Below are 9,151 nucleotides of genomic sequence, written 5' to 3' on the forward strand. Positions count from 1 at the left end.
CAAGTATAGTCATGAAATGGAATTTTTAATATTTTCTTATGAAGGAAGCAGCCCAAGAAGGCAAAAGGGGCCCATGAAAGTCACAATGTGACCTTGCTGACACAGGCTCTAAGACAGGCATTAAGGCTTTAAGTCTGGCTAACATCAAGAGTCAGCAGGACAGAGAGCGAAGGGAGCTGATGTTCAGCAAGCATTCACATTGATTTTCTCCCCATCTCAGCTTTTCAGTCCCGTGTTATCAAAGGGGAAACTAAAGCTCTGAGCAGTTAAGTGATTTTGCCAATGCCATCAAGATAGTCAATGGCCATGCTAAGATTTGAGCCTAGGATATCGGAGACCCAGCCGCAGGCTCCCTTACTGCCCTGCAGCTGCTGAATGTGTAATTAGATGTAGCACAGATGTGTGTTTAGACGCTGTCCTCAGATCTGCCCCTGCCTGCCAAAGGCTGCCCCACACCAGGCCCTGCCCCCTGAGTCACCCCAGCTCCACCCTGCCCTTCAAGAGCCCAAATTTCCCTCGTATGCCTCAGCCCCAATGCCAAGCCCCTGCCCCACCCCTGGCTCCCAGTCTTAATCATGACACTTCGGAGAAATGGGGTCAAGTGGCAATGCCCCACCCTATGCACAGGCAGGTCTGGCTGCCTTCACCTGCCTTTAGTCCTTCCAGAAAACAGCAGCTTGGCCCTGAGGAAGAAAAAAGCAGCCTGGGAGGGACTCATCCTTATTACTGCCAGCACAGGCTGGGTGCCAAACCCTGGCCTCCCTGTGCCCAGGAAAAGGTCTGCAAAGATTCTAAGGGCCTCTTCTGTCCACCATGTCCTCCCCAGCACGAGCTCAGGAGTAAGTAGGTTCTTTCCTGAGACCCAGGCAAAAATTCTCTAAGGGGGGGCCACCTTGTCAGTCTCCTCCATCTTCTGCCCCGTTTGGTGACCTCCAAATAGAAGCAGTTGGGTAGCATTCATGATCCAAGAGGAGAGCGAGCATGGACTTGGGAACAGAAGGGCCTAGTTGAATTCCAGTTCTGTGGGTAAGTAATTTAACTTCTCCAAATATAACTAAAACTTGCTAAACACAAAAAGAGAGAACAAAAGGTTCCTAAAACGGTTAGCGCAGAATCTGGACTCAGGCCATGCCAATAAATGTTAGTCAAGTTTTATGCCTAGTATGCCTTCCACTCTAATTTGTCTGGTTTTGTGGTTGTTATATTTCTGGGTATTCTCCTTAATTCATTACATATTTGTTGCATCCTTCCTACATGTTGGCCAAAGTGTAAGCTTTGGAGGCACAGTGTAGAGTAGAGGAAATCTTTGCCTCTGAGGATCTCATGCTCTAGCAGGGACTGCAGAGACGTGAACAGTCAACTACGGTACCCTGTGGTAGTTGTCCAGCTCTGGATCTTAACTGATGGTGTTGCCCTCAGGGAACCAAAAGGTCAGATGGCAGAGAAGCACTTAAGCCTCCAACTGGGAAGTGCATAAATAAGAAACAAGAAACCCAATCATGTTGTGAACAAGAAGGACCAAGATAGATAATCACAGGACCCTGAAACCTAGCATTTGGCCATTTTATAAAGTAGAAGGTGTAAACCTAGCTGCTCTTCGCTATTCTTCCTAACAAAGAAGACCAGTAGGGGCCCAGGGATTTAGCCTTAGGAGTTTTCTAAAATGACAATAGATTGTATTTACCAGCTTTGTGAGTAAGTGGAGTCAGTTGTCACCTCCGTGTGTATTCTGAGAGAAGCGAGAGGGTGCCTCAGCGACATGCCAGAATGCCTCCTTGCTTCACTGTTCCTGGAAGTCCATTGTTAGAGTCAGTCCTCAGGGACACGTTCAGCCCTCAAAGTCTTCTTTTAAAGGCGAATAGTCCAGAGAGAGATGTGCCTTTGCTCTGGCCATTCCTTTGCTTAGGCTGCTCTTTTTCACGTATTCAAAGCCTACCTGTCATCCGGTCCAGAGCCATTCCTCGGGGGTTCTGTTCCAGCCTGTCACCTTCTTTAGGAGGACTCACTGCTGGTACGAGGCTTTGATCCAGCAGGTTTGGTCTTGTGTGGCTTCTTGGTTGGATTCTGTGTGAGTGTGGTGTGCATGCGTGTGCACACATGTTTCCTAATGAGTGTGTCTATCAATTACAGGAATCCCCCACTTTTCAGTAGTTCTCTTCACACCACTTTGCTTTTATGAAAGACCTACATTAGTACCTGTTTTCATTAACTGAAAGAAATCCAAAGGGGATTTTTGCTTTTACAAGAAAAGGTAATTGCCTCTTTGCTTTACACCATTTCAGCTTAGGAAAGATTTCATAAGAACACTCTATTTTCAGACAGCAGGGGAAACCTGTATCTATTGTTGCATTACAAACCACCCCAAAACGTAGTAACTTAAAGCGACTATTTATTTACTCACAACTCTACAATATGAGCTGGAATCAGTTGGGTGGTTCTTCTGCTGGTTGGCTTGATGTTGTTCACCCAGCTGCTGGCATTCGGAGCCTCACCTGTGATGGGAAAACCCAAGAGGGTCTCACATGTCTGATTCTCAGCTGAGGAGATCAGAACAGCTAGGGACTGGCTAGCCCCTCTCTCCATGTGGTATCTCGTTCTCCAGGGCCTCTCCACATGGCCTCCTCTCCGGCAGGTCATCCTGGGCTTCCTTACACCATGGCAGCTGAGTTCCAAAAGGGAGCATTTCCAGAAGTAGAGCCCCAATGTACATGCACTATCTACTTGTTTCATGTTTGTTAATATCTCATTGACCAAGGAAGTCACACAACCAACCCGAGTCAATGTGGGAAAGGACTTCAAAAGGGTGTGACTCGTGGGAGGTATGGTTTAGGGTGGGGGGCACCAGTGTCTACCACAGTCTATAAACACAGTAGAGATTGCATCTTTTTTTTTTTGAAACTTTCACGTTTACCAGCATAGTCTAGAGCATATTGGTAGATGCTCAATAAACACTTTTTGACTGACAAATGGTGAATATGGTTGGGGCTTCCCTGGTGGCACAGTGGTTAAGAATCTGCCTGTCAATGCAGGGGCACGGGTTCAAACCCTTGTCCAGGAAGATACCACATGCCACAGAGCAGCTAAGCCTGTGCGCCACAACTACTGAGCCCATGAGCTGCAACTACTCAAGCCTACGCACCCTAGAGCCCGTGCTCTGCAGCAAGAGAAGCCACCGCAATGAGCCCGCACAGCGCAATGAGCCCGCGCACCACAATGAAGAGTAGCCCCCACTCACCACAACTTGAGAACAGCAACGAAGACCCAACACAGCCATAAATAAATAAATAAATTTATTAAAAGAAAACAAAATGGTTAACTGCCAGCAAAGCTCCCTAGGATGGGCCTTGCAGGCAAAAGCTGAAGCTTGCTCCATGAGGAATGCAGAGGCCTGAAAGGAGAGGTGATTGAACACCATATACAAATGGGTGGATTTTAGTGAATGTAACTAATGTCCTCCCTATTGATTTCAAAACCAGAAAAATGTAAATGAGAAATATCATAAAAAAACAAAGTATGCTCAGCTTAGCACTGTGTTAGGCCTCACGAAGGATACAAAAGAAAACACAGTCTTTGAGGTCACTGAAGAAACAAGAAATAAAAACAGGAAAACAAATATTACAAGGCCCAATAATGTTTTTAACATAGTGCATAGCACATAATAGACACGCATGAAATGTTCCGGAAAGAAAGAACAGGATATGGTCAAAAAGTGAAAGATAGGTTAGTCTAGGGTTCAGGAAACTACAACCCACAGGCCAAATCCCACCTTCTGTCTGTTTTTGTAAATAAAGTTCACTTGAACACAGTGATACCCATTTTTTACATATTATCCATGGCTGTTTTTGTTCTATGACAGCAGAATTAAGCAGTTGCAACAGACCAAAAAACCTGCAAAGCCTGAAATATGTACTACCTGGCCCTTTACAGAAAAAAATTGCCAACCCCCAAACTCAGTAAGTGCTTCCCAGACTCAGTAAAATTGGTACAACCTCCCTTGATAGAGGAGAAGGTAGATTAGTACTAGGTTATATGGAAGATGAAATATTTTGTCCTCAAAAGCATGAATAGTTATGGTCTGAGAGAAAACTGTTTTGGAGGACTCCCAGCTAGGAAAGATTTCTCTTGATATGCAACAATGTCAGGCCCTGGGCCTCTGTTTAGACTAGTGGTCCAAGTCATTCCTCCTGGATTTCTCCCCCATCTCATCACCCAGTTTGCCCATCCTCCTCCACATTTCTGTCCTGAGGTTGCATAAGCTATCTAGATGTTGAAGTTGTATATCTGGGAACCATTGACAAGACAGATACACGTTCCGTTTGGATATATATCTGGGTCCTTAGGAGGAACGGGCAGAGAAAGGGCATAGTACCTTCAACCTTATTCCTTCAGCTATGTGGGTGGGTCTCAAAAAGTCATCTTGGTCATTCCCCTGTGTCCAGAGTGGATTTATTTTAAGTCATTTCCTAGATCTAATACACACACACTCGCACATGCACACACACACACACGCCTCACTGTACCCAGCTCCCACATGCTTGAAAAGAGCACAGCCTCTCCCCAGGGCCAACTTATCCAAAGACTATAGGCTCAGTGCTAAGGGCCTGTGATATTGTAAGGACCACCAAAAACATCTTAATTTTAACTTCTTTTAAAACTAGAAGGAAAATAAGAATGTGATAATAATGGATATATAATAATGAATCCAACATGGATTATACTCATCTTTATACCAATTATATAAAATATAATTTTTAATATTTTTTTAATGTAAGAAGGGGACCACAAAGGCAAAAGTGCCAAGGGCCAGCAAAAGCCATAATGCAGCCCTGTCTTCCTCAAGTAACAGGTTTCCAAGGTCCACAAACTCGAAGGAGCATGGATTCTTCCCAAGACCTGAGCAGAATTCCTGCTGTGATCATGTACATCCTCAGCCCAGTCCTTTGGAGAACTAAACACAGTTGCCTTTGACCTTCGAGTCAGAATAAAAACAAAAAAAGCTCTCTGGAAGGAAGCAGAGGCCGGCAGCTAGGAAAGAAGAGTGCTGGTGTTGATTCAACTGGCCCCAGGGCCTAGGGAGGTCGGACTGCCCAGCAATGTCCCTGCCACCAATGTGTCAGCTCCGGGGAGCAGAACCCAGCTCAGCCCCTTCATGAATAAATATTGCTTCAGGCCCAAGCGTGTTGACCTAAGAAGCTGTGATTCCTCCACCTCTCCCTGGCAGCACAGATTGCTCTGGGGGAGCTGCACTCCAGTTAAGAGCTCTTCGAGGAGCAAGCACAGCCTGGAATTTGCTCTCAAACTCTGGTCGCTGCTGCTCTATGCGCTCCATCTCTCAGGAGCCAAAGATTTGTGTGTTGATTAACCAGTTGCTCTAATTCTCCTCCAGAATTCTCCCCCCACTTGTTTGTTTCTGCTTCACAGGGTTTCTTGGAAGAGTGTGAGAATGAAATTTGCTTCTCTTAAAATGTTGGGCAGCTGGTGCCACTTAAAATGCAACTTAAAATTTACCTAGATGGTCTTTGTTGTGGGTTGAATAGTGCCCCCCACCCCCAGAAAAACATGACCTTATTTGAAAATAGGATCTTTGCAGATGAAATCAATTAAGATGAGGTCGTACTGGAGGAGGATGGGCCCCTAATCCAATGACTGGTTTCCTTACAAAAAGAACACCATGCGAAGAGACAGACTCACAGAGTGAAGACGGCCAGGGGAAGACACAAGCAGAGACAGGAGGTAAGCTGTCCAAAGCCAAGGAATGCCTGGGGCCACCAGAAGCTGCGAGGCAAGGAGAGATCATCTCCTAGAGGCACTGGAAGGAGAATGACCCCGCCAACACCTTTATTTCAGACTTAGCCTCCAGAACTGTGAGAGAATACATTTCTGTTGTTTTACGCCACTGGTTTGTGGTACTTTGTTCCAGCAGCCCTAGGAAACTAATATAGTCTTCAAAGCAAATAATCCACACAGCTGGAGCATCAAGAATCAACTGACTGACACAATAATCACACCAAGCCCTTGTTTAGTGTAAAAATTTTGCTTCTCAAAGTTCTTTCTTCTCCATTATCTCATTTTAGCCTCATGATTCCTTTGTGACACAGGGCAAATTTTATTATCCATCATTTTATAGATGTAAAATCTGAAGACCAGGATGTAAAATCACTTATCCCAAGTCATGCATAAGTGTCTCTGTGGCTTACAAGAAAACAATGAGTAACAGAAGTGCAAACTCAGCTCCACCCCCAACTAGATATACAAGTGTGCAGCCACTGGTGAGTAACCCAACCCCATGGCATCCACACACTGGAATTTCAAGTGCAGTCATTACTTTCTTTTTAAGAGCATTAAAAATCACCCACCATCTACTATCAAGAAGACTTCATAAAAGAAAAGGCATTTTAACACTAAAAACAAGGAAAAACCATAATACCAGAATAAAGGGCATGTCTTTTAAATTAATTTTGTTTATTTTTTTAACTCACTACTTTGTCCTTATTTTCTTTGTTTTTCGGAAGACTGACAGATACCAGGATTAGCATTTGGCAACCACTTCTGAGATCCCTCTGGGCCTCATTTACCTTATCAGAGGGTATTGGATTTCTCCTTGAATCCCTTCTAACTCTCAACATTTTATGATTCTCTGACTCCAGCCCAGATTCTCTTTCTCCTAACACAGCTGGAAATGGGAACCCCTAGGTCTGACAGTGACGGCCAGGATGCCCTGGTCAGAGGAGCTGGATGTTGCAGTGTCTAGGTTCTGTCCCGAGACCACACTGTACCCTGCCGTACCCCAAGAGAGAGTGACCAGGAGTTGTTTTGATGGCATCAGGTAAGTCATGGGAAGAACTGACTTCCTCTTAGAAAGTGACTCCTTTGTATTTGAGGCTAAACAGCTTGGGATTTGATGTGCAAACTGCAGCCTGCTTTCTCCCAGTACCTCCTGCCATCAGGCTGGTTGTGGCTGGCTTAGCTTTCACCCTGCACAGCAGGCGAGCTTAGGGGCCCTCCAGGTGGTCAGTGCCCCCCTGCTGCTCTAGGTCAGAGTTGGGAAAAACAGCCTGGAGAATCCACTAGGTTTTTTTGGTGTTTTTTTTTTATATAAATTTATTTATTTATTTATTTTATTGGCTGTGTTGGGTCTTTTTTTTTTTTTTCGTTGTGCGCAGGCTTTCTTTTAGTTGTGGTGAGTGGGGGCTACTCTTCGTTGTGGTGCACGGGCTCCTCATTGCCGTGGCTTCTCTTGTGGCAGAGCACAGGCTCTAGGCGCGTGGGCTTCAGTAGTTGCAGCATATGGGCTCAATAGTTGTGGCTCACAGCACAGGCTCAATAGTTGTGGCACACGGGCTTAGTTGCTCCGTGGCATGTGGGATCTTCCTGAAGCAGGGATCAAACCTGTGTCCCCTGCATTGGCAGGCGGATTCTCAACCACTGCACCCCCTAGGAAGCCCGGAATCCACTGTTTTTACCACAGGCTGCCACCGGGCTAAGCCTGAAGCTTGAATGCGCCCCACAGCTGAAGTCAGTGACTTTATTATCATTAATAATAGGCTTTTGCTTATCATTCTTAAGGAATTTTTTTTGACCTGGTATCTTTTTAGCATAGTGTCTTCATGAAAGAGGTAGGACTGGAAGGGTACCCTGAAAATGTGGGGGTACTTGGACGGGGAGTAGGGTGGGAAGAGTGGGGATGGGGTGTGTCAAAGAACAGTCTGGTGGGTGAAAAGATGAAGGGGTTGTGAGAGCTGAGAAGAGCCCTGCCTGAAGGGAGCGCTGAAGTCCCAGGAGATGCAAGGGGATGAGCTAGGGGTGGACCAGATGTGTGGAGCTCTCACAGGCTTTTGAGGCCAACTTGGTCAAATACTAGATCAACCACTTACTAGTGTACTATTCCCACCCCGCCCCCACCCCACCCCAACCCCTAACCCCGTCCCACTGCTTCACTGTGTGGGAAAGCTCTCCAAGGCCAGAAAAGTTCAGTGGTCTTGGGGGTAGGGAGAGGGCAGGAACAGAATGAGTCTGACAGGGATTCTTTCTGTTCAAAAGTTGTTCATGGAAACAGGCAAACGACCTCCACCCTCTCAATCTCTTGAACTGGTTGCCTTGGTGCCTCCTTTTCCCTGAGAGTGAACTTCCAAGGTGATAAAAATCCATGGAAATCAACAGCTCTGCAGCCAGACTTGACCCCTTGAAGCCCATTTGAGCAAACCACCAAGCCAAAGAACAGTCCTTCCCACCCTGCTCGCAGGCAGGGTCCACAGTAAGGACTGAGGAAGTGACCTTTTCTCAGGAAGTGGGTGGACAAATGACCTAAAATTCAACCCTTCCCTTCTTGGAAGGAACTAATCTAAAGGAGGAAAATTTTTAAATGTGCTCCTTGCTCAGTGCAGAAGGGAAAAAGAATGGGAGGAACAATTTACTGTCCTGCAGTAGGCTTTAGAATATAGAAGAGAAATATTTTCTGCAAATGGGCACCTGTTTCCTCTGAGTGGAGAGCTGGCAGCTTTAAAGAGGCTGAAAGTTTTCTCTGGAAAAATGTAGCCTCTACTTTTATAATTGTCCCAGTTGGAAACCTAGACGGATTTTTATCATATGTGATATTCAGGTGTTTATTTATTTACTATATTTTGTTTTTCCATCACCTTCTGCTGTAACTGTTGGGATTCAGGCTCAGTAATGTGTGAAGACTCGGCGCAAACTGAGAGGGAGGAGACTGGTAAGAGCTGACCTGAGAAATGGAGGAAGATTGGGAGCAAACACCTAATTAAAATATGTTTGACTTTCCATGACTTTATTTGAATTTGCATTTTTTTAATTAATTAATTTATTTATTGGCTACATTGGGTCTTCGTTGCTGTGTGCGGGCTTTCTCTAGTTTCAGCGAGAGGGGGCTACTCTATGTTGCAGTGCGCAGGCTTCTCATTGCTGTGGCTTCTCTTGTTGCAGAGCACAGGCTCAGTAGTTGTGGCACACGGGCTTAGTTGCTCCACAGCATGTGGGGTCTTCCCAGACCAGGGCTTGAACCCATGTCCCCTGCATTAGCAGGTGGATTCTCAACCACTGCACCACCAGGGAAGTCCCCTTGCATTTTTATTAGGAAAGTAATATATGTACCCAGCCAACATTGTGTTTTTATTATAAAAGTAATTTAAGTACC

At 45.6% G+C, this 9,151-nt stretch overlaps 1 long non-coding RNA gene across 1 annotated transcript; it reads left to right on the forward strand.

Moving 5' to 3' along the window:
• The first annotated feature begins 751 nt into the window (after positions 1-751).
• LOC130847860 (uncharacterized) lies at positions 752-8,783 on the forward strand. The gene is made up of 3 exons (XR_009052489.1): positions 752-1,026; positions 6,674-6,826; positions 8,663-8,783. It is a non-coding gene; the product is annotated as an uncharacterized LOC130847860 (long non-coding RNA).
• The last annotated feature ends 368 nt before the right edge of the window (positions 8,784-9,151 follow it).

The sequence above is a fragment of the Hippopotamus amphibius genome, chromosome 3 (genome assembly GCF_030028045.1).
Source record: "Hippopotamus amphibius kiboko isolate mHipAmp2 chromosome 3, mHipAmp2.hap2, whole genome shotgun sequence".
Lineage (NCBI taxonomy): Eukaryota > Metazoa > Chordata > Mammalia > Artiodactyla > Hippopotamidae > Hippopotamus > Hippopotamus amphibius.